The following is a 25,219-nucleotide window of genomic DNA, read 5'->3' as shown; positions in this document are numbered from 1 at the left end:
GGAAGATGTTGAACAGACAACCGTAATATGTCAAGTATGCGGCAAAAGCGTTGCTACAAAAAGTAGCAGCACTGCTAATGTGTAGCATCATTTGAAAAGTCACCCGCTAGAGAATGAAGAGTGCTTGAAACTCCGCATGTCAACATCTCCGGCCGGTGCCACACCCACAAAATGCCCAAGCAACCATTTCCACATCAACACCGTATGAAACAAAATAGTCAACAACAGAAGGAGATAACGTCCGCAGGAACCTACCACATAATGAAGGAAATACACTATTATGCAGCTCATTTTTATTTGACACTTATTGAAATATCTTGTGTGACATCATGCACAAAAGTGCACTTTATTGGTTTGAAACTATTGTAGTGGCGTTCTGTACAAAAAGTGCACTTTAATTGAGTGTTGTTTTGATATGTCATCTTAGTGACATCTAAGGCTGCAGCTAACGATTATTTTTCTATCGATTAATCTATAGGTTATTTTTTCGATTAATCGGTTAATCTATAGATTATTTTTTTCGATTAATCTATAGATTATTTTTCCTTTTACCGATTATTTTTTTATTTAAAATGAAGATGAAAAAAATAAATGTAGGCCAGTTTTTTCAAAAGGCATGGCTTTTATTTACAACAAAAAAAAAGTATGGCCACTCAGTCAACATTGACAACAACATGACAAAATATTCTGTAACAATGTAAACATTTAAAACTTTTAACATTTAACAAAATTAAAAGTAGCTTATTTGCTTTTTAATGTGCAAATATAAAAGTAAACATCCAGTGCAATCTTAATATTCTGCAATAGTATAAGCATTTCAAAAGTAAAAGTATTGCTTATTTGCTAAAATGTGCAAAAATAAAGATAAACATCCAATACAAAAAAGTGCAAAACGAAATATTCTGTAACAGTGTAAACATTTCAACAAAAGTAAAATTATTGCTTATTTTGCTTAATAACACAACAATGATAGTATGATTAAAGTGAAAGTTAATTGTTGGTTTGTACATAGTATATGTAACTGTTAATGTTGTAAAAGGTATTTGCACAACTAATTAACGTTAGCGTTAAAGAGGAGCGCATCTTTGTAAACACTGAACAGGCACGCCAAACGCGCCTCTCAGAGCGAAACAGTGTTTTAGTTTATGAATTTACAACGCAGATACAAATGACACATTCATGTTTTTGTGTAATGATGACAACGTATACTCACGCGGACGATTGACTAGTTGATGGTGATGGCAAGAACGCTGTCGGGTGTTTTCTTTTCAAATGTTCGTTTATAGCCGTTGTGCATACAACAACATTATTAGCAGAGGTGGGTAGAGTAGCCAGAAATTGTACTCAAGTAAGAGTACTGTTACTTTAGAGATTTATTACTCAAGTAAAAGTAAGGAGTAGTCACCCAAATATTTACTTGAGTAAAAGTAAAAAGTATATTGTGAAAAAACTACTCAAGTACTGAGTAACTGATGAGTAACATACACACACATATATATATATATATATATATATATATATATATATATATATATATATATATACACACACACACACACACACCACACACACACACACACACACACACATATATATATATATATATATATATATATATATATATATATATATATATATATATATATATATATATATATATATACACACACATATATATATATATATACACACACATATATATATATATATATATATCTATATATATATATATATATATATATATATATATATATATATACACATATATATACATACATTGATATATACAGTATATAATTTATATTTATTTATTTTGCCGTTTTTGTTTACATGTTAAAGGTGTTTTAATGAATATACATGCATGTTTAACACATATAGATTCCTTTCTTTCATGAAGACAAGAATATAAGTTGGTGTATTACCTGATTCTGATGACTTGCATTGATTGTAATCAGACAGTATTGCTTATAACGTCCACGTTTTCAAATGGAGGAGAAAAAAAGTTCCTCCTTTCTGTCTAATACCACATGAAAGTGGTTGCTTTTTGGCATCTTATTTGTCCAGCTTCCATATTCGTTTTTATACACTTTACAAGAAATACATTGGCGGCAAACTCCGTAGCTTGCTAGCTTGTTTGCGATGGCTTTCGGGGACTCTTATTTTGAAAGCGCAGGCGCGATGGAGCGGCACTTTTATTGTGAAGACAGGAACTGTGCAGTCAGTCTTTAGGCTTTTGACGGGATGTACGGTTGAAATAAAAAAGGGTCTTTTTTCCTTCACACTTTTGATTGATTGATTGGAACTTTTATTAGTAGATTGCACAGTACAGTACATATTTCGTACAATTGACCACTAAATGGTAACATCCCAATAAGTTATTCAACTTGTCAGATCATGTGACCCCTGGCTCTGTTTGATTGGTCCAACGTCACCAGTGACTGCATCTGATTGGTGGAACGGAGTGAAACGTCACCAGTGACTGTATTTGTTGAAACGCAGGCACTATGAAGGTCTGTCTGACAGACCAAAACAAACAAAGCGTGCATTAACAGATCGATAAAAATTAGTAGCGAGTAGCGAGCTGAATGTAGATAAAAGTAGCGGAGTAAAAGTAGCGTTTGTTCTCTATAAATATACTCAAGTAAAAGTAAAAGTATGTTGCATTAAAACTACTCTTAGAAGTACAATTTATCCCAAAAGTTACTCAAGTAGATGTAACGGAGTAAATGTAGCGCGTTACTACCCACCTCTGCCTAAAAGTATCCAGATATTAATAAAAGGCCATATCGTCCAGCCCTAGTTTGTACTCCGGTTGTACGATATATCGGTACTAGTATAGTATTGCGGTACTGATGAATCAAAAACGGTACTATACTCTGTCTGAAAAGTACCGGTTTCTAATTTTTTTCCCTGTTTTTTTGTTAACGGGCATGACGGCGTGTCTTTATGTCATGACATTGCTGGTTTTACGAGCAGAGGAGCATGTTCGGCAGCGCACACACACAGAGTACTTACAAGCAGACACAGTGTATAGACAGAAAAGGGAGAATGGACGCATTTCGGTGTAAAAAGTAAAGACAAAGGTGAAGTTATAACACTGAAGAGCTGCTTTAAGACATGGCTAACATCCATCCGCAGTCGACAATGTTTTATCTACTTCTAAATCACTAATCCTCGTCTCCATGGCGACAAATAAAGTAAGTTAAAGTAATGAGCAAATCTGTTGTTTTAAGACCGCTTGCCAGTTGTGCGATTAGCGCTGCGGAATCCTTGAATTTTTGTACAAGCTCTCTAAGTGTGTGTGTGTGTGTGTGTGTGTGTGTGTGTGTGTGTGTGTGTGTGTGTGTGTGTGTGTGTGTGTGTGAGAGAGAATGTGAAGTGTTGTAACTTTCAAAGATAACCCCCCAGCTAGTCCAATGTTCTGCCTTGTGATGAAACAGCTGCACAATGTCAGCATTGTGGTTTTACTCGCGTCCGAGCGGACACTAAAGAACAAACATTACAAAGAACAGATAAGTAAATATTTGTGCATCTGATTGTTGACATCACATGGACAAAGATAAGACCTTCTGGAGGAAAGTTCTGTGGTCAGATGAAACACAAATTGAGCCACAATACCCAGCAATATGTTTGGAGGAGAAAAGGTGAGGCCTTTAACCGCAGGAACACCATCCCTACCGTCAAGCATGGTGGTGGTAGTATAATGCTCTGGGCCTGTTTTGCTGCCAAAGGAACTGCTGCTTTACAGAGAGTAAATGGGACAATGACAAAGGAGGATTACCTCCAAATTCTTCAATCAATCAATCAATCAATCTTGACTTATATAGTCCTAAATCACGAGTGTCTCAAAGGGCTGCACAATCCACATTGACATCCTCTGCTCAGATCCCACATTAGGGAAAGGAAAAACTCAGCCCAATGGGATAACAATGAGAAACCTTGGAGGGGACCGCAGATGTGGGGACCGGTGCAATGGACGTCGAGTGGATCTAGTTAATAGTGTGAGAGTCCAGTCCATAGTGGATCTAGTTAATAGTGTGAGAGTCCAGTCCATAGTGGATCCAGTTAATAGTGTGAGAGTCCAGTCCATAGTGGATCTAACATAATATTGTGAGAGTCCAGTCCATAGTGGATCTAACATAATAATGTGAGAGTCCAGTCCATAGTGGATCTAACATAATATTGTGAGAGTCCAGTCCATAGTGGATCTAACATAATAGTGTGAGAGTCCAGTCCATAGTGCATCTAACATAATAGTGAGAGAGTCCAGTCCATAGTGGATCTAACATAATAGTGTGAGAGTCCAGTCCATAGTGGATCTAACGTAATAGTGTGAGAGTCCAGTCCATAGTGGATCTAACACAATAGTGTGAGAGTCCAGTCCATAGTGGATCTAGCATAATAGTGAGAGAGTCCAGTCCATAGTGGCTCTAACATAATAGTGAGAGTCCAGTCCACAGTGGATCTAACATAATAGTGTGAGTCCAGTCCACAGTGGATCTAACATAATAGTGTGAGTCCAGTCCATAGTGGATCTAACATAATAGTGAGAGTCCAGTCCATAGTGGATCTAACATAATAGTGAGAGTCCAGTCCATAGTGGATCTAACATAATAGTGAGAGTCCAGTCCATAGTGGATCTAACATAATAATAGTGAGAGTCCAGTCCATAGTGGATCTAACATAATAGCGAGAGTCCAGTCCATAGTGGATCCAACATAATAGTGTGAGAGTCCAGTCCATAGTGGATCCAACATAATAGTGAGAGTCCAGTCCATAATGGATCTAACATAATAGTGTGAGAGTCCAGTCCATAGTGGATCTAACATAATAGTGAGAGTCCAGTCCATAGTGGATCTAACATAATAGTGTGAGAGTCCAGTCCATAGTGGATCTTACATAATAGTGTGAGAGTCCAGTCCATAGTGGATCTAACATAATAGTGTGAGAGTCCAGTCCATAGTGGATCTAACATAATAGTGAGAGTCCAGTCCATAGTGGATCTAACATAATAGTGTGAGAGTCCAGTCCATAGTGGATCTAACATAATAGTGTGAGAGTCCAGTCCATAGTGGATCTAACATAATAGTGTGAGAGTCCAGTCCATAGTGGATCTAACATAATAGTCCGTCAAGCATAGTGGTGATAGTATTATGCACTGGGCCTGTTTTGCTGCCAAAGGAACTGCTGCTTTACAGAGAGTAAATGGGACAATGACAAAGGAGGATTACCTCCAAATTCTTCAATCAATCAATCAATCAATGTTGACTTATATAGTCCTAAATCACGAGTGTCTCAAAGGGCTGCACAATCCACATTGACATCCTCTGCTCAGATCCCACATTAGGGAAAGGAAAAACTCAGCCCAATGGGATAACAATGAGAAACCTTGGAGGGGACCGCAGATGTGGGGACCGGTGCAATGGACGTCGAGTGGATCTAGTTAATAGTGTGAGAGTCCAGTCCATAGTGGATCTAGTTAATAGTGTGAGAGTCCAGTCCATAGTGGATCTAGTTAATAGTGTGAGAGTCCAGTCCACAGTGGATCTAGTTAACAGTGTGAGAGTCCAGTCCATAGTGGATCTAGTTAATAGTGGGAGAGTCCAGTCCATAGTGGATCTAGTTAATAGTGTGAGAGTTCAGTCCATAGTGGATCTAACATAATATTGTGAGAGTCCAGTCCATAGTGGATCTAACATAATATTGTGTGAGTCCAGTCCATAGTGGATCTAACATAATAGTGAGAGTCCAGTCCATAGTGGATCCAACATAATAGTGAGAGTCCAGTCCATAATGGATCTAACATAATATTGTGAGAGTCCAGTCCATAGTGGATCTAACATAATAGTGAGAAAGTCCAGTCCATAGTAGATCTAACATAATATTGTGAGAGTCCAGTCCATAGTGGATCTAACATAATAGTGTGAGAGTCCAGTCCATAGTGGATCTAACATAATAGTGTGAGAGTCCAGTCCATAGTGGATCTAACATAATAGCGAGAGTCCAGTCCATAGTGGATCTAACATAATAGTGAGAGTCCAGTCCATAGTGGATCTAACATAATAGTGAGAGTCCAGTCCATAGTGGATCTAACATAATAGTGTGAGAGTCCAGTCCATAGTGGATCTAACATAATAGTGAGAGTCCAGTCCATAGTGGATCTAACATAATAGTGTGAGAGTCCAGTCCATAGTGGATCTAACATAATAGTGGGAGAGTCCAGTCCATAGTGGATCTAACATAATAGCGTGAGAGTCCAGTCCATAGTGGATCTAGTTAATAGTGTGGGAGTCCAGTCCATAGTGGATCTAACATAATAGTGTGAGAGTCCAGTCCATAGTGGATCTAACGTAACATTGTGAGAGTCCAGTCCATAGTGGATCTAACATAATAGTGAGAAAGTCCAGTCCATAGTGGATCTAACATAATAGTGAGAGTCCAGTCCAAAGTGGTTCTAACATAATAGTGAAAGTCCAGTCCATAGTGGATCCAACATAATATTGAGAGTCCAGTCCATAGTGGATCTAACATAATATTGAGAGTCCAGTCCATAGTGGATCCAACATAATAGTGAGAGTCCAGTCCATAGTGGATCTAACATAATAGTGAAAGTCCAGTCCATAGTGGATCTAACATAATAGTCAAAGTCCAGTCCATAGTGGATCTAACATAATAGTGAGAGTCCAGTCCATAGTGGATATAACATAATAGTGAGAGTCCAGTCCATAGTGGATCTAACATAATAGTGTGAGAGTCCAGTCCATAGTGGATCTAACATAATAGTGTGAGAGTCCAGTCCATAGTGGATCTAACATAATAGCGAGAGTCCAGTCCATAGTGGATCTAACATAATAGTGAGAGTCCAGTCCATAGTGGATCTAACATAATAGTGAGAGTCCAGTCCATAGTGGATCTAACATAATAGTGTGAGAGTCCAGTCCATAGTGGATCTAACATAATAGTGTGAGAGTCCAGTCCATAGTGGATCTAACATAATAGTGGGAGAGTCCAGTCCATAGTGGATCTAACATAATAGCGTGAGAGTCCAGTCCATAGTGGATCTAGTTAATAGTGTGGGAGTCCAGTCCATAGTGGATCTAACATAATAGTGTGAGAGTCCAGTCCATAGTGGATCTAACGTAACATTGTGAGAGTCCAGTCCATAGTGGATCTAACATAATAGTGAGAAAGTCCAGTCCATAGTGGATCTAACATAATAGTGAGAGTCCAGTCCAAAGTGGTTCTAACATAATAGTGAAAGTCCAGTCCATAGTGGATCCAACATAATATTGAGAGTCCAGTCCATAGTGGATCTAACATAATATTGAGAGTCCAGTCCATAGTGGATCCAACATAATAGTGAGAGTCCAGTCCATAGTGGATCTAACATAATAGTGAAAGTCCAGTCCATAGTGGATCTAACATAATAGTCAAAGTCCAGTCCATAGTGGATCTAACATAATAGTGAGAGTCCAGTCCGTAGTGGATATAACATAATAGTGAGAGTGGGGCCAGCAGGAGACCATCTCGAGCAGAGACGGGTCAGCAGCGCAGAGGTGTCCCCAACCGATGCAGAGGCGAGTGGTCCACCCCGGGTCCCGACTCTGGACAGCCAGCACTTCATCCATGGCCACCGGACCTGTGTCCTCCCCTTCTACAAGGGAGAGGGGGGCAGAGGAGAAAAGAAACGGCAGATCAACTGGTCTAAAAAGGGGGTCTATTTAAAGGCTAGAGTATACAAATGAGTTTTAAGATGGGACTTCAATGCTTCTACTGAGGTAGCATCTCTAACTGTTACTGGGAGGCCATTCCAGAGTACTGGAGCCCCAATAGAAAACACTACTGCTCTATGGCAGTGGTTGTCTATTATTTTCTGTCATGCCCACACTAGGGCAGTGACATTTCTGCACGCACAGGATACAGATGTGTTAATGTCTACATTGTTGCGTGCACACACCCAAGACAACACCCCCCAGGCGTGCTATCTTGTGGTGTATCTGGTCTGCAGGGTGGATTGTCCCACCACCGTCACCTTGAAATAGTGGAGCGAGACGTCCAAACTTTTGCTTCTTTTGGCCTCCTTCACAGGGTTGAGGTAATGCTCCAAGTATGAGAAGGCGGACGAGAGAGAAGTATCATATCAGGTTGTTTAAACTGGGGGTCCACCACTCCAAATGGGACAGGAGAATGCGGGAGGACGGCAGGAGTGATCTGGCACTACTTTCTATTTCAAGTTAGGCTTGTGAGTTTACAACATTGTCTTTTCTAAGCCAAAAAAAAACCAACTAAAAAGGAGTTTCATTTTTATCTTCATTCGTCATTTCCTTGCCGTCAAGTCATTTTTCACATGGCTAATGCTTTTACCTTCTTCCATTGTGCGCGCTGATATTAAGATGTTATTTCTAAGGCACCGTCCGATGTGGTTTTTCACTCAGACCTAGTCTGGCACCTGAACCCTTTTGATTGACGTGTTGTGAATATGAAATGGGAACTTTCCGCACTCTGAAAACCACATGCATGCCGTCAGTAAGTTCTGGATTACTTTAGCGACTGGCTTCTCCTGCTTTAGAAAATAAATATGTCCCAATATCAACTTTATAGAAGCCCGTGTGACGCTTGGTGCTTTTACAGCAGTGGTTCTTAACCAGTGTTGGGTTGATTACTGAAAACTAGTTACAGTTACTAGTTACTTTATTTCAAAAGTAACTCAGCTACTAACTCAGTGATTTACACCAAAAAGTAATGCGTTACTGTGAAAAGTTAACTATTTATCCATCCATCCATCCATCCATCTTCTTCCGCTTATCCGAGGTCGGGTCGCGGGGGCAGCAGCCTAAGCAGGGAAGCCCAGACTTCCCTCTCCACAGCCACTTCGTCCAGCTCTTCCTGTGGTACCCCGAGGCGTTCCTAGGCCAGCCGGGAGACATAGTCTTCCCAACGTGTCCTGGGTCTTCCCCGCGGCCTCCTACCGGTCGGACGTGCCCTAAACACCTCCCTAGGGAGGCGTTCGGGTGGCATCCTGACCAGATGCCCGAACCACCTCATCTGGCTCCTCTCGATGTGGAGGAGCAGCGGCTTTACATACGAAAAACGAGCAGGCACCTGCAGCATGCCACAACAGAAGAAGAAGAAAAAAAGAGATGGCAACGCCGGCAGCAAACGTGGTACGCGACAAACTAAAAAAGGGAATACTAAAGACCAGGGGAAAAAAGGCCAGAAAAGTTCAGCGTGGACTCGTTTTTATAAGGTTGTAAATCAGGATGATAGTAATGCTGGCTACGTGATTTGCAAGAGCTGCGACGCTGTTTATGTCTACGACAGTCACAAAACCGGGACATCTAACATGGTGCATCACATTTGTGCAAAACCCCGAATCTCCACAAACACCCTGAGCATGAGCAGTTTCGTCCGCCGTGATCCCAGAAGAGTGCCACAGGATGTTAAAACAAGATAGAACGCAGCTGCCTGCAGCAGTTTGAGTGGCGCGAGCGCGCTAGGAGGTGCGCTCTGCGCGGCTCCCAGATGATTGCGCACTGGTGTGCGTCTGGGCCGTGACAGCGTGGCACGCATTGAATGTCTCTGCTGCATTGGATCAGTCTCCTTTCTTTAACAGGCAAAAGCTTTATAACCTCACGAATGCCTTGCATCGTCTATATTAGATATATAACAACGGGCGGGTGCGGGAGGGTGCGGTTTTGATTAAATGTTAGTTCGGGTGGATGGCGGATGGTTGACGACTTTTGTGATGCGGATGAAATAATTGCCTATCCGCGCATCTCTAGTATGTATTATCCTGTTATAGCTCACATTCTATATTGTGTTTTGGAAAAAGGTTGTCATAAACGTTACTTAATTCGTTAAAAAAAATAATAAAAAAAAGAAAACAAATGTGTATACATATCATACTTGCCAACCCTCCCGAATTTTCCGGGAGACTCCCGAAATTCAGCGCCTCTCCCGAAAAGCTCCCGGGACAAATATTCTCCCGAAAATCTCCCGATTTTCAGCCGGAGCTGGAAGCCACGCCCCCTCCAGCTCCATGCGGACCTGAGTGAGGACAGCCTTTTTTCATGACGGGAGGACAACAGGGTGACAAGAACTAAATCATCCAGACTAGAGATAAATTGTATTATTATGTTTATCTTACCTAAAAATAAATATATTTAATAATTTAAAAAAAATAAAAAAATAAATACATGTTTACTATATTTTGCTAAAAACATCAAAATTAATTGTATTTTTATTTGTATTTTTTCCTGACTCCTTATTACATCCAGCCATAGAATTATACATTAAAATAAACATATTTGAAATAATTGATTTTAAATTATCATAATAATTCATTTAAAATGACCATATTTAATTATTAAAATAATTGCTTGTTTATCAACAACTTTAGCATTTTATTCATTACATTTTGAAACTCTCAGAAGCCAAATTATGTTATATTCCTTAATATTTATTTATGCAAGTTTGAAGTATCAATTATCTAAACACAGTTTTGTTTGCATATTTTCAGGATGTATATATATATATATATATATATATATATATATATATATATATATATATATTAGAGATGCGTGGATAGGCAATTATTTCATCTGCAACCGCATCAGAAAGTCGTCAACCTTCCGCCATCCACCCGATGTAACATTTGATCAGAACCGCACCCGCCCGCACCCGCCCGTTGTTATATATCTAATATAGACGATGCAAGGCATTAGTGAGGCTATAAAGGTTTTGCCTGTTAAAGAAAGGAGACTGATCCAATGCAGCCCAGACATTCGCGTGCCACGCTGTCACGACCCAGACGCACACCAGTGTGCAATCATATGGAAGCCGCGCTGAACGCACCTCCAAGCGCGTCTCGCTGCCGGCGACGGCCGGGTATATGGGCCCGACGCTCCAGCGCCATCCATTTTCAGGGCTAGTTGATTCGGCAGGTGGGTTGTTACACACTCCTTAGCGGGTTCCAACTTCCATGGCCACCGTCCTAGCTGCTGTTTATATCAACCAGGGTGAGCCCCACCCCTTTCGTGAGCGCACTGCGCGCGGAGTGACCCCTGTTACGCGCCCCCGGCAACAGGGGTGGCGGGCAGGTAAGCTGCGCGGGCGGAGCGCGCGGAGTGACCCCTGTTACGAGCCCCCGGCCACGGGGGTGGCGGGCAGGTAAGCTGCTTACCTGCTGCGCGTGACGCCGGCCGCGGCGAAGGCGGACGAGGCGGGGTGTCGGTGCGGTGGGCGCGGTGGTGACCCTGGACGTGCGTCGGGCCCTTCTCGCGGATCGCCTCAGCTACGGCTCTCGGGGGAAGGGGCCTCGGTCCCGGACCCCGGCGAGGCGTCCCTTCTCCGCTCCGTAAAAGTGTCCATCTCTTTTTTTTTTTTTTTCTTCTGTTGTGGCATATGCAGCTGGTGCCTGCTCGTTTTTTGTATGTGGGTAACAACATTTAACTATGTATATATATTTCCCAATTGGTTTAACTGCCACCCGCCTGAATCTATTTAAAATCTAATTTTTTTTTTATTTCAACCACCCGACCCGACCCGCGGATAAAATCTAATTTTTTTTAATTTCATCCGCCCGATCCGCGGATAATCCGCGGACTCCGCGGTTGTGCCCGCAAACCGCGCATCTCTAATATATACATAGTTAAATGTTGTTACCCACATACGAAAAACGAGCAGGCACCTGCAGCATATGCCACAACAGAAGAAGAAAAAAAAAAAGAGATGGCAACGCCGGCAGCAAACGTGGTACGCGACAAACTAAAAAAGGGAATACTAAAGACCAGGGGAAAAAAAGGCCAGAAAAGTTCAGCGTGGACTCGTTTTTATAAGGTTGTAAATCAGGATGATAGTAATGCTGGCTACGTGATTTGCAAGAGCTGCGACGCTGTTTATGTCTACGACAGTCACAAAACCGGGACATCTAACATGGTGCATCACATTTGTGCAAAACCCCGAATCTCCACAAACACCCTGAGCATGAGCAGTTTCGTCCGCCGTGATCCCAGAAGAGTGCCACAGGATGTTAAAACAAGATAGAACGCAGCTGCCTGCAGCAGTTTGAGTGGCGCGAGCGCGCTAGGAGGTGCGCTCTGCGCGGCTCCCAGATGATTGCGCACTGGTGTGCGTCTGGGCCGTGACAGCGTGGCACGCATTGAATGTCTCTGCTGCATTGGATCAGTCTCCTTTCTTTAACAGGCAAAAGCTTTATAACCTCACTAATGCCTTGCATCGTCTATATTAGATATATAACAACGGGCGGGTGCGGGAGGGTGCGGTTTTGATTAAATGTTAGTTCGGGTGGATGGCGGATGGTTGACGAGTTTTGTGATGCGGATGAAATAATTGCCTATCCGCGCATCTCTAGTATGTATTATCCTGTTATATCTCACATTCTATATTGTGTTTTGGAAAAAGGTTGTCATAAGCGTTACTTAATTCATTAAAAAAAATAATAAAAAAAGAAAACAAATGTGTATACATATGTAAATGTATTCAGTTGTAAACATTCATTCACTTTCTTCTTTCCTTCATGGATCTAAACTTTACCGCTGCTGGTAGTTTTTTCTTCGTTTTTATTTAATACGTTGTAGGTGTATTTATTTCAGTATAGAAGTGTAAAAATTGTTTTGCTTCGGTCATGAAATGATGATAATGTCGTACCAGGGCATACATGCATTTTATATTTAACGCTTAAATCTCTGGAGTCTACATCAACTTCAGATCTATCCCTCATTTCAAAATGTTTTTGTTTTTTTATGTTGTTTTTTTGTTTGTTTGTTTTCCGCCCTTTTTTGTCAAACAAAACTGTGTTTTAATGGCAAACACACAAAATATGCAACATCTTCCACCAAAAATATTTTTCAAAGTGGAATATTTGATGCGAAGTAATCGGAACCTTGGATAGGTCAATAATTGATAATAACATTGATTTTGATTCAATATTATGTTTTGAGCAATGACAGTTTGAAAGAAATTGATTAACGTGGACCCCGACTTAAACAAGTTGAAAAACGTATTCGAGTGTTTCCATTTAGTGGTCAATTGTACGGAATATGTACTTCACTATAGGGATGTCCCGATCCGATATTTGAATCGGATCGGCTGCCGATATTTGCCAAAAATTGCGTATCGGCAAGGCATGGGAAAATGCCGATCCAGATCCAGTTTTAAAAAAAACTCCGGTCCGTATTTTCCAACGCACCGATTTAAATAATACATTCCACTTTTCTGCTGCTCCGTAATTTCTGTTCCGCATTTTCCAGCACACCTTCAACACATCCACAGGTCTGTGAATTCTCACGCAGTTGCTTTTAGCTGCTGGCATTACACGACAGGCTCTTCTCACTCTTTTCTGTGTCTCCCTCTCACAGACAGCAAGCGCACCTTCTTACACACGTCACATACTGTCACGTCATACGTCACATACTGTCACGTCATATGTCACATACTGTCACGTCACACGTCACATACTGTCACGTCATACGTCACATACGTATACGTCCTCTCCGAGCAGAGAGGTAGCAGCATGGCTAACGTTAGCTGTGATGCTAGCGCAGCCGTGCGAGCAACGCTCCCTATAAGGTGCTCGCCTGTGCAATTGCGCACTGTTTAAGCGTCCTCTGCGCATAGCAAATCTATGCCACGCACAAAATCAAAAAAAAAAAATAAGCGCATAACAATTTTCGACACACGGACACGACAGAGAAAACAGTTTTTGTCATCATTGTTCAAATATTGTGACGTCTGTCGAGACGCTTATCTCCATTCGGTGCCACACGTCCACACCATCAAAATGCTGAGGCAAAAATTTCCACATCAACACCGTATGAAAAAATTTGTGATTTTTTTAGTTGTGATTTCCTTCTCTGCATGAAAGTTTAAAAGTAGCATATATTAATGCAGTATGAAGAAGAATGTTTTAATGTAGACATGCAGGCCTTGAAAGAAAATTTTGAAAATCAAGACTACATTTCCTGCAAATGGGTGCATTTCTACCCTATATTTTAACTTTAGATTTATTCTCATATCAAACTCTTTTGGCTGTCTTTTTGACACTTACATCCGGCGGCCCCCCCTACCCTCTCGATTATAAATAATGTAAATAATTCAATGTGATTATCTTGTGTGATGACTGTGTTATGATGATAGTATATATCTGTATCACGACTTAAACAAGTTGAAAAACTTATTGGGGTGTTACCATTTAGTGGTCAATTGTACGGAATATGTACTTCACTGTGCAACCTACTAATAAAAGTCTCAATCAATCAATCAAAACACATAGAATCATCATACTGCTGTGATTATATGCATCAAGTGTTCATTCAAGGCTAAGGCAAAATATCGAGATATATATTGTGTATCGCAATATGGCCTTAAAATATCGCAATATTAAAAAAAGTCCATATCGCCCAGCCCTAGTTCAATGATGCCATTTCTGTTTGTCATGTATAATTTTGTCTATTTTGTGTTTATCCTTGAATAAACAGGTTAGTTTCTGGTTACCAACCATTGTGTATTATTCAAACTCCCCTAATTCAGCTGGCTAGTTGTTATCAAGAGTACTAAAACCCTTTTCAACATGATTCTGACAACTAAGTAGGCTAAATAACTTTAAACTTGAATACATGCTCGGATAGGCCAGTATCGGTCAGTATCGGTATCGGTCAGTATCGGTATCGGATCGGAAATGCAAAAACAATATCGGTATCGAATCGGAAGTGCACAAACCTGGATCGGGACATCCCTACTTCACTGTGCAATCTACTAATAAAAGTCTCAATCAATCAATCAATCCACTCCCTCGCTCTCTCTCTCTCTCTGTCTCTGCCCCTCCCTCACGAATGCTACTGCATGGCACAATTTGTTTTGTTTTTAACCCCTTCTTAACCCTGAACGTACATTGAAAACACACGCAACCCTAACTCAAAATGCGGGACATTTGAGGCATTTAAGAAACTCTGCCCTGACAGCCCCGCAAAAGAAGACATGTCCGGGGAAAAGAGGACGGATGGTCAGTCTAGAACAGGGGTGCTCACACTTTTTCTGCAGGCGAGCTACTTTTCAATTGATCAAGTCGTGGGGATCTACCTCATTCATATATATAATTTATATTTACTTATTTATGAAATATATGTTTTTGTTAACAAGTTAAAGGTGTTTAATGATAATGCAAGCATGTTTAACACATATAGTTAATATTGTTAATACATTAAAGGTGTTTAATGATAATACAAGTATGTTTAATACATATAGTTAATATTGTTAACAGGTTAAAGGTGTTTAAAGATAATGCAAGCATGTTTAACACACATAGTTAATATTGTTAACAAGTTAAAGGTGGTTAAAATAATACAAGCATGTTTAACACAAATAGTTAATATTGTTAACAACTTAAAGGTGGTTAAAGATAATACAAGCATGTTTAACACATATAGTTAATATTGTTAACAACTTAAAGGTGGTTAAAGATAATACAAGCATGTTTAACACATATAGTTAATATTGTTAACAACTTAAAGGTGGTTAAAGATAATACAAGCATGTTTAACACATATAGTTAATATTGTTAACGAGTTAAAGGTGGTTAAAGATAATACAAGCATGTTTAACACATATAGATTCCTTTCTTTCATGAAGACAAGAATATAAGTTGGTGTATTACCTGATTGTGATGACTTGCATTGATTGGAATCAGACAGTGGTGATGATAACGTCCGCATTTTCGAATGGAGGAGAAAAAAAGTCCTCCTTTCTGTCCAATACCACATGAAAGTGGTTGGTTTTTGGCATCTTATTTGTCCAGCTTCCGTACTCCTTTGTATACACTTTACAAGAAATACATTGTCGGCAAACTCCGTAGCTTGCTAGCTTGTGCACGCCAGCTTTCTGAGACTCTTATTTTGGTAGCGCAGGCAGGATGAAGCAGAGCTTTTATTGTGCAACTGTGCAGTCGGTCTTTGGAGTTTTGACAACAGGTACGGCGCAAGAGTCTGTTGAAATAAAGTGTTTCTCGCCTTCCAGTCGGTAATTTTAATGAGCTGGCAGCAGCCAGCGTCATCTCAGAAGACCCTCGGGTGCCGTGAATGTCAATCAAGTGACGAAAGTGACGTCATAGTGAAGATTTATGATCGCTCATTTTTAGGACTATTTTTTTAATGCCTGGCTGGTGATCGACTGACACACCCTCCGAGATCGACCGGTAGATCGCGATCGACGTAATGAGCACCCCAGCTCTAGAATATCTCCATGTTAAGAAACTCGGCTTCAGCTCCACAATGATGTCTTGTTAGTAAACACAGCCCCGGCCCTCCCCCCACTTTTATTAGTAGATTGCACAGTACAGTACATATTCCGTACAATTGACCACTAAATGGTAAAACCCGAATAAGTTGTTCAACTTGTTTAATTATCGGGGTCCATGTTAATCAATTCATGAGTCTGGTGTGTCTTGACCGCTGTGGCGGAGGCTCTGCCGAACCCCTGAGGCCGACTCACCGACCCCAGAGGGTTCGTTCGAACCCAGGTTAAGAACCACTGTTTTACAGACATCAGGTCCTCTCTGACTCAGAGCAAACAAAGTGAGATCAAGCTGCTACATGTCATGCAGGTAACCTGGATTTACTCTCGACTTACCTGTCTTACACAATAAGAGCGTTGACAAGTCCCTACACTTCTGTTAAAATGTAATAATCATTTATTCTTCTCTTCTTTGATACTTTACATTAGTTTTGGACGATACCACAAATTAAAACAGTGATAATGTTACCTGTAAGAATCATGGAGGCGAGGATTAGTGATTTATGCATACAACTTAGAAAATAATAATTGAAAGAAGACATGTTTCTTTTAGGGTGTCAAGCAACATATTCTTGTCTCAAGTTTCCACGCATTAGAACACTGGTGCCAAACTCAAGGCCCGGGGGCCAGATCTGGCCCGCCACATCATTGTGTGTGGCCCGCGAAAGCCTGGGAAAAATGGGTGTTGATAAAATACATTATTTTTTTTACTAAATGCAAATAATTATTTCGATTTTTACATGAACAAATGCGTATCTTCCAAACGTTATCAAATCATACCAAATTTCTATTACATTATTATATAGTGTATTACAAAAGTATGTTAGTAAATATAACATTAGTTTGTACATGAAAAAAAATAATATAATAATCGAGTGCATAGGCAATGGTGTAATAATATGAGGGGATTAATGGTACACATTTATATCAATGCTGTCAAATTATATACATATATATACCGTATTTTTCGGACTATAAGTCGCAGTTTTTTTCATAGTGGGGGTGCGACTTATACTCAGGAGCGACTTATGTGTGAAATGATTAACACATTATAATATTATTGATCTCATTCACGTAAGAGACTAGACGTATAAGATTTCATGGGATTTAGCGATTAGGAGTGACAGATTGTTTGGTAAACGTATAGCATGTTCTATATGTTATAGTTATTTGAATGACTCTTACCATAATATGTTACGTTAACATACCAGTTGGTTATTTATGCCTCATATAACGTACACTTATTCAGCCTGTTCACTATTCTTGATTTATTTCAAATTGCCTTTCAAATGTCTATTCTTGCTGTTGGCTTTTATCAAATACATTTCCCCAAAAAAATGCGACTTATACTCCAGTGCAACTTATACTCCGAAAAATACGGTATATATATATATATATATATATACAGTGGGGCAAAAAAGTATTTAGTCAGCCACCGATTGTGCAAGTTCTCCCACTTAAAATGATGACAGAGGTCTGTATTTTTCATCATAGGTACACTTCAACTGTGAGAGACAGAATGTGAAAAAAAAAATCCAGGATTTCACATTGTAGGAATTTTAAAGAATTTATTTGTAAATTATGGTGGAAAATAAGTATTTGGTCACTTCAAACAAGGAAGATCTCTGGCTCTCACAGACCTGTAACTTCTTCTTTAAGAAGCTCTTCTGTCCTCCACTCGTTACCTGTATTAATGGCACCTGTTTGAACTGGTTATCTGTATAAAAGACACCTGTCCACAGCCTCAAACAGTCAGACTCCAAACTCCACTATGGCCAAGACCAAAGAGCTGTCGAAGGACACCAGGAAAATAATTGTAGACCTGCACCAGACTGTGAAGAGTAAATCTACAATAAGCAAGAAGCTTGGTGTGAAAAAATCAACTGTGGGAGCAATTATCAGAAAATGGAAGACATACAAGACCACTGATAATCTCCCTCGATCTGGGGCTTCACGCAAGATCTCATACCGTGGGGTCAAAATGATCATGAGAACGGTGAGCAAAAATCCCAGAACCACACGGGGGGAACTGGTGAATGACCTGCAGAGAGCTGGGACCAAAGTAACGAAGGTTACCATCAGTAACACACTACGCCGACAGGGAATCAAATCCTGCAGTGCCAGACGTGTCCCCCTGCTTAAGCCAGTGCATGTCCAGGCCCGTCTGAAGTTTGCCAGAGAGCACATGGATGATACAGCAGAGGATTGGGAGAATGTCATGTGGTCAGATGAAACCAAAATAGAACTTTTTGGTATAAACTCAACTCGTCGTGTTTGGAGGAAGAAGAATACTGAGTTGCATCCCAAGAACACCATACCTACTGTGAAGCATGGGGGTGGAAACATCATGCTTTGGGGATGTTTTTCTGCTAAGGGGACAGGCCGACTGATCCGTGTTAAGGAAAGAATGAATGGGGCCATGTATCGCGAGATTTTGAGCCAAAACCTCCTTCCATCAGTGAGAGCTTTGAAGATGAAAGCTTCCAGCATGACAATGATCCCAAACACACCGCCCGGGCAACGAAGGAGTGGCTCCGTAAGAAGCATTCGAAAGTCCTGGAGTGGCCTAGCCACTCTCCAGACCTCAACCCCATAGAAAATCTGTGGAGGGAGTTGAAAGTCCGTGTTGCTCGGCAACAGCCCCAAAACATCACTGCTCTCGAGAAGATCTGCATGGAGGAATGGGCCAAAATACCAGCTACTGTGTGTGCAAACCTGGTAAAGACCTATAGTAATCGTTTGACCTCTGTTATTGCCACCAAAGGTTATAATACAAAGTATTGAGTTGAATTTTTGTTATTGACCAAATACTTATTTTTCACCATAATTTACAAATAAATTCTTTAAAATTCCTACAATGTGAATTCCTGGATTTTTTTTCACATTCTGTCTCTCTCACAGTTGAGAATGATGAAAATTACAGACCTCTGTCATCATTTTAAGTGGGAGAACTTGCACAATCGGTGGCTGACTAAATACTTTTTTGCCCCACTGTTTATATATATATATATATATATATATATATATATATATATATATATCCATCCATCCATCCATCCATCTTCTTCCGCTTATCCGAGGTCGGGTCGCGGGGGCAGCAGCCTAAGCAGGGAAGCCCAGACTTCCCTCTCCCCAGCCACTTCGTCCAGCTCCTCCCGGGGGATCCCGAGGCGTTCCCAGGCCAGCCGGGAGACATAGTCTTCCCAACATATCCTGGGTCTTCCTCGTGGCCTCCTACCGGTCGGACATGCCCTAAACACCTCCTTAGGGAGGCGCTCGGGTGGCATCCTGACCAGATGCCCGAACCACCTCATCTGGCTCCTCTCGATGTGGAGGAGCAGCGGCTTTACTTTGAGCTCCCCCCGGATGACAGAGCTTCTCACCCTATCTCTACGGGAGAGCCCCGCCACCCGGCGGAGGAAACTCATTTCGGCCGCTTGTACCCGTGATCTTGTCCTTTCGGTCATAACCCAAAGCTCATGACCATAGGTGAGGATGGGAACGTAGATCGACCGGTAAATTGAGAGCTTTGCCTTCCGGCTCAGCTCCTTCTTCACCACAACGGATCGATACAGCGTCCGCATTACTGAAGACGCCGCACCGATCCGCCTGTCGATCTCACGATCCACTCTTCCCTCACTCGTGAACAAGACTCCGAGGTACTTGAACTCCTCCACTTGGGGCAAGATCTCCTCCCCAACCCGGAGATGGCACTCCACCCTTTTCCGGGCGAGAACCATGGACTCGGACTTGGAGGTGCTGATTCTCATCCCAGTCGCTTCACACTCAGCTGCGAACCGATCCAGTGAGAGCTGAAGATCCTGGCCAGATGAAGCCATCAGGACCAAATCATCTGCAAAAAGCAGAGACCTAATCCTGCAGCCACCAAACCGGATCCCCTCAACGCCTTGACTGCGCCTAGAAATTCTGTCCATAAAAGTTATGAACAGAATGGGTGACAAAGGGCAGCCTTGGCGGAGTCCAACCCTCACCGGAAACGTGTCCGACTTACTGCCGGCAATGCGGACCAAGCTCTGACACTGATCATACAGGGAGCGGACCGCCACAATCAGACAGTCCGTTACCCCATACTCTCTGAGCAGTCCCCACAGGACTTCCCGAGGGACACGGTCGAATGCCTTCTCCAAGTCCACAAAACACATGTAGACTGGTTGGGCAAACTCCCATGCACCCTCAAGGACCCTGCCGAGAGTATAGAGCTGGTCCACAGTTCCACGACCAGGACGAAAACCACACTGTTCCTCCTGAATCCGAGGTTGGACTATCCGGCGTAGCCTCCTCTCCAGTACACCTGAATAGACCTTACCGGGAAGGCTGAGGAGTGTGATCCCACGATAGTTAGAACACACCCTCCGGTTATTAAATATATATATATATATATATATATATATATATATATATATATTTAATGAGAATATGAATTTTGATTAATCACAGGTTATTTTGATTAATCACAGGTTATTGCCCGCATGCATCATTTCAATTCATTTAAAAAAAGTGTCCCTCTGAAGGCAGCCATTACTGCGATGTGGCCCTCAATGAAAACAAGTTTGACACCCCTGCATTAGAACAATATGCAACCATTTATTTAAAAAAAATAATTAGCTTTATGCAGACACTCAGAGCTTTTGTTCACACCATTGTCTTAAAATGAAGAAATAATCAATACAAACTGTACAGTTTTTATAAGGTAATGTACCGTATTTTTCGGAGTATAAGTCGCTCCGGAGTATAGGGATGCCCCGATCCAGGTTTTTGCACTTCCGATCCGATACCGATATTGTTTTTGCACTTCCGATCCGATACCGATACTGACCGATACCGATACTGACCGATAATGGCCTATCCGAGCATATATTAAAGTTTAAAGTTATTTAGCCTACTAGGTTGTCAGAATCATGTTGAAAAGGGTTTTAGTACTCTTGATAACAACTAGCCAGCTGAATTAGGTGAGTGTGAATAATACACAATGGTTGGTAACAAGAAACTGACCTGTTTATTCAAGGATAAACACAAAATAGACAAAATTATACATGACAAACATAAATGGCATCATTGAACTAGGGCTGGGCGATATGGCCTTTTTTTAATATTGCGATATTTTAAGGCCATATTGCGATACACGATAGATATCTCAATATTTTGCCTTAGCCTTGAATGAACACTTGATGCATATAATCACAGCAGTATGATGATTCTATGTGTTTTGATTGATTGATTGAGACTTTTATTAGTAGGTTGCACAGTCAAGTACATATTCCGTACAATTGACCACTAAATGGTAACACCCCAATAAGTTTTTCACACTTGTTTAAGTCGGGGTCCACTTAAATTGATTCATGATGCAGATATATACTATCAGATATATACTATCATCATAATACAGTCATCACACAAAATAATCTCATTGAATTATTTACATTATTTATAATCCAGGGTGTGGAGGGTAAGTGTCAAAAAGACAGCCAAAAGAGTTTGATATGAGAATAAATCTAAAGTTAAAATATAGGGTAGAAATGCACCCATTTGCAGGAAATGTAGTCTTGATTTTCAACATTTTCTTTCAAGGCCTGCATGTCTACATTAAAACATTCTTCTTCATACTGCATTAATATATGCTGCTTTTAAACTTTCATGCAGAGAAGGAAATCACAACTAAAAAAATCACAAATTTTTTCATACGGTGTTGATGTGGAAATGTTTGCCTGCCTCGGCATTTTGATGGTGTGGACGTGTGGCACCGAACGGAGATAAGCGTCTCGACAGACGTTATAATATTTGAACAATGATGACGAAAACTGTTTTCTCTGTCGTGTCCGTGTGTCGAAAATTGTTATGCGCTTATTTTTTTATTTGATTTTGTGCATGGCATAGATTTGCTATGCGCAGAGGACGTTTAAACAGTGCGCAATTGCACAAGCGCGCACCTTAGAGGGAGCGTTGCTCGCACGGCTGCGCTAGCATCACAGCTAACGCTAGCCATGCTGCTACCTCTCTGCTCGGGGAGGACGTATACGTATGTGACGTATGACGTGACAGTATGTGACGTGTGTCGTGACAGTATGTGACGTGTGTAAGAAGGTGCGCTTGCTGTCTGTGAGAGGGAGACACAGAAAAGAGTGAGAAGAGCCTGTCGTGTAATGCCAGTAGCTAAAAGCAACTGCGTCAGAATCCACAGACTTGTGGATGTGTTGAAGGTGTGCTGGAAAATGCGGAACGGAAATTAGGGAGCAGCAGAAAAGTGGAATGTACTATTTAAATAGGTGCGTTGGAAAACACGGAGCGGATTTTTTTTTTTTTAACTGGATCTGGATCGGCATTTTCCCATGCCTTGCCGATACGCATTTTTTTTTGCAAATATCGGCGGCCGATCCGATCCAAATATCGGATCGGGACATCCCTACCGGAGTATAAGTCACACCGGCCGAAAATGCATAATAAAGAAGGAAAAAAATATATATAAGTCGCACTGGAGTATAAGTCGCATTTTTTGTGGAAATGTATTTGATAAAATCCAACACCAAGAATAGACATTTGAAAGGCAATTTAAAATAAATGAAGAATAGTGAACAACAGGCTGAATAAGTGTACGTTATATGAGGCATAAATAACCAACTGGTATGTTAACGTAACATATTATGGTAAGAGTCATTCAAATAACTATAACATATAGAACATGCTATACGTTTACCAAACAATCTGTCACTCCTAATCGCTAAATCCCATGAAATCTTATACGTCTAGTCTCTTACGTCAATGAGATAAATAATATTTGATATTTTACGCTAATGTGTTATTAATTTCACACATAAGTCGCTCCTGAGTATAACTATGAAAAAAACTTTGATTTATAGTCCGAAAAATACGGTAACAGACGACATTGGCAAGCAATGCACTGATTCATACTGAGCTCTGTATTTTTATTCATAGGAAGTGTTCATACAAGCAAAAGTTGCTTTTGTTGTGTATTTTTTTTTAGCACTTTTAGAACAGGGGGCGGTACCTCTGGATTGGCAGACCGGGGTGGTGGTTCCTCTTTTTAAGAAGGGGAACCGGAGGGTGTGTTCTAACTATCGTGGGATCAAACTCCTCAGCCTTCCCGGTAAGGTCTATTCAGGTGTACTGGAGAGGAGGCTACGCCGGATAGTCCAACCTCGGATTCAGGAGGAACAGGGTGGTTTTCGTCCTGGTCGTGGAACTGTGGACCAGCTCTATACTCTCGGCAGGGTCCTTGAGGGTGCATGGGAGTTTGCCCAACCAGTCTACATGTGTTTTGTGGACTTGGAGAAGGCATTCGACTGTGTCCCTCGGGAAGTCCTGTGGGGAGTGCTCAGAGAGTATGGGGTATCAGACTGTCTGATTGTGGCAGTCCGCTCCCTGTATGATCAGTGTCAGAGCTTGGTCCGCATTGCCGGCAGTAAGTCGGACACGTTTCCAGTGAGGGTTGGACTCCGCCAAGGCTGCCCTTTGTCACCCATTCTGTTCATAACTTTTATGGACAGAATTTCTAGGCGCAGTCAAGGCGTTGAGGGGATCTGGTTTGGTGGCTGCAGGATTAGGTCTCTGCTTTTTGCAGATGATGTGGTCCTGATGGCTTCATCTGGCCAGGATCTTCAGCTCTCACTGGATCGGTTCGCAGCCGAGTGTGAAGCGACTGGGATGAGAATCAGCACCTCCAAGTCCGAGTCCATGGTTCTCGCCCGGAAAAGGGTGGAGTGCCATCTCCGGGTTGGGGAGGAGACCCTGCCCCAAGTGGAGGAGTTCAAGTACCTCGGAGTCTTGTTCACGAGTGAGGGAAGAGTGGATCGTGAGATCGACAGGCGTATCGGTGCGGCGTCTTCAGTAATGCGGACGCTGTATCGATCCGTTGTGGTGAAGAAGGAGCTGAGCCGGAAGGCAAAGCTCTCAATTTACCGGTCGATCTACGTTCCCATCCTCACCTATGGTCATGAGCTTTGGGTTATGACCGAAAGGACAAGATCACGGGTACAAGCGGACGAAATGAGTTTCCTCCGCCGGGTGGCGGGGCTCTCCCTTAGAGATAGGGTAAGAAGCTCTGCCATCCGGGGGGAGCTCAAAGTAAAGCCGCTGCTCCTCCACATGGAGAGGAGCCAGATGAGGTGGTTCGGGCATCTGGTCAGGATGCCACCCGAACGCCTCCCTAGGGAGGTGTTTAGGGCACGTCCGACCGGTAGGAGGCCGCGGGGAAGACCCAGGACACGTTGGGAAGACTATGTCTCCCGGCTGGCCTGGGAACGCCTCGGGGTCCCACAGGAAGAGCTGGACGAAGTGGCTGGGGAGAGGGAAGTCTGGGCTTCCCTGCTTAGGCTGCTGCCCCCGCGACCCCACCTCGGATAAGCGGAAGAAGATGGATGGATGGACTTTTAGAACAATGAAGTGTAATGTTTACCATCAGTACCACTTTTTAGGTCTGTGGGGTTTTAGTTGACTGCTGTTTCAAAGCAATCAATCAAGAAAAAGTGTATAAATATCCAATTTGTGACACTTTGTTAAATAATTTTCATGATGTCTTACTTTGTCGGACTGCAAAATCTCTCTCTCCTCGCAAGTGTTACTTTTATATCTCTATAGATTGCCCACAAAATCAAAAGACTTTGTGTCCCTGAACAATTTCTCTATCCTTTTCTGCAGTCCCTTTCCGAGGCCGTGTGGGGCGAGGGGCTTCTCTGCCCAAAAGAAAACAGCTCCGGTGAGTTTTATTTCTTTTTACTAGACCTCAAGTCACAGTGTGTTTCTGCTCCCTCCAAATCTGCCTAGCAACAAGTTGTTATGCAACATGTGGCGTCACCAAGGAAAAATCATTTGAGGAATGCTGTCAAACAATGGAAGTACTGTAACGTCATATCACACTTACGTCGTGACCTGT

At 41.7% G+C, this 25,219-nt stretch overlaps 1 protein-coding gene across 1 annotated transcript in view; it reads left to right on the top strand.

The window, feature by feature from the left end:
• The window catches only part of LOC133606398 (carbohydrate sulfotransferase 15-like), an 80,687-nt gene that overhangs the window by 10,714 nt on the left and 44,754 nt on the right, over positions 1 to 25,219 (top strand). Inside the window, exon 2 of the mRNA XM_072915045.1 lies at positions 24,985 to 25,042. The gene's annotated coding sequence lies outside the window, so the exon portion shown is untranslated. The remainder of the gene's footprint in view (positions 1 to 24,984; positions 25,043 to 25,219) is intronic.

This window comes from Nerophis lumbriciformis, linkage group LG02 (assembly GCF_033978685.3).
Source record: "Nerophis lumbriciformis linkage group LG02, RoL_Nlum_v2.1, whole genome shotgun sequence".
NCBI lineage: Eukaryota > Metazoa > Chordata > Actinopteri > Syngnathiformes > Syngnathidae > Nerophis > Nerophis lumbriciformis.
Note: the sequence above shows the minus strand (reverse complement) of the source record. Positions and strands in the feature narration are given on the sequence as shown.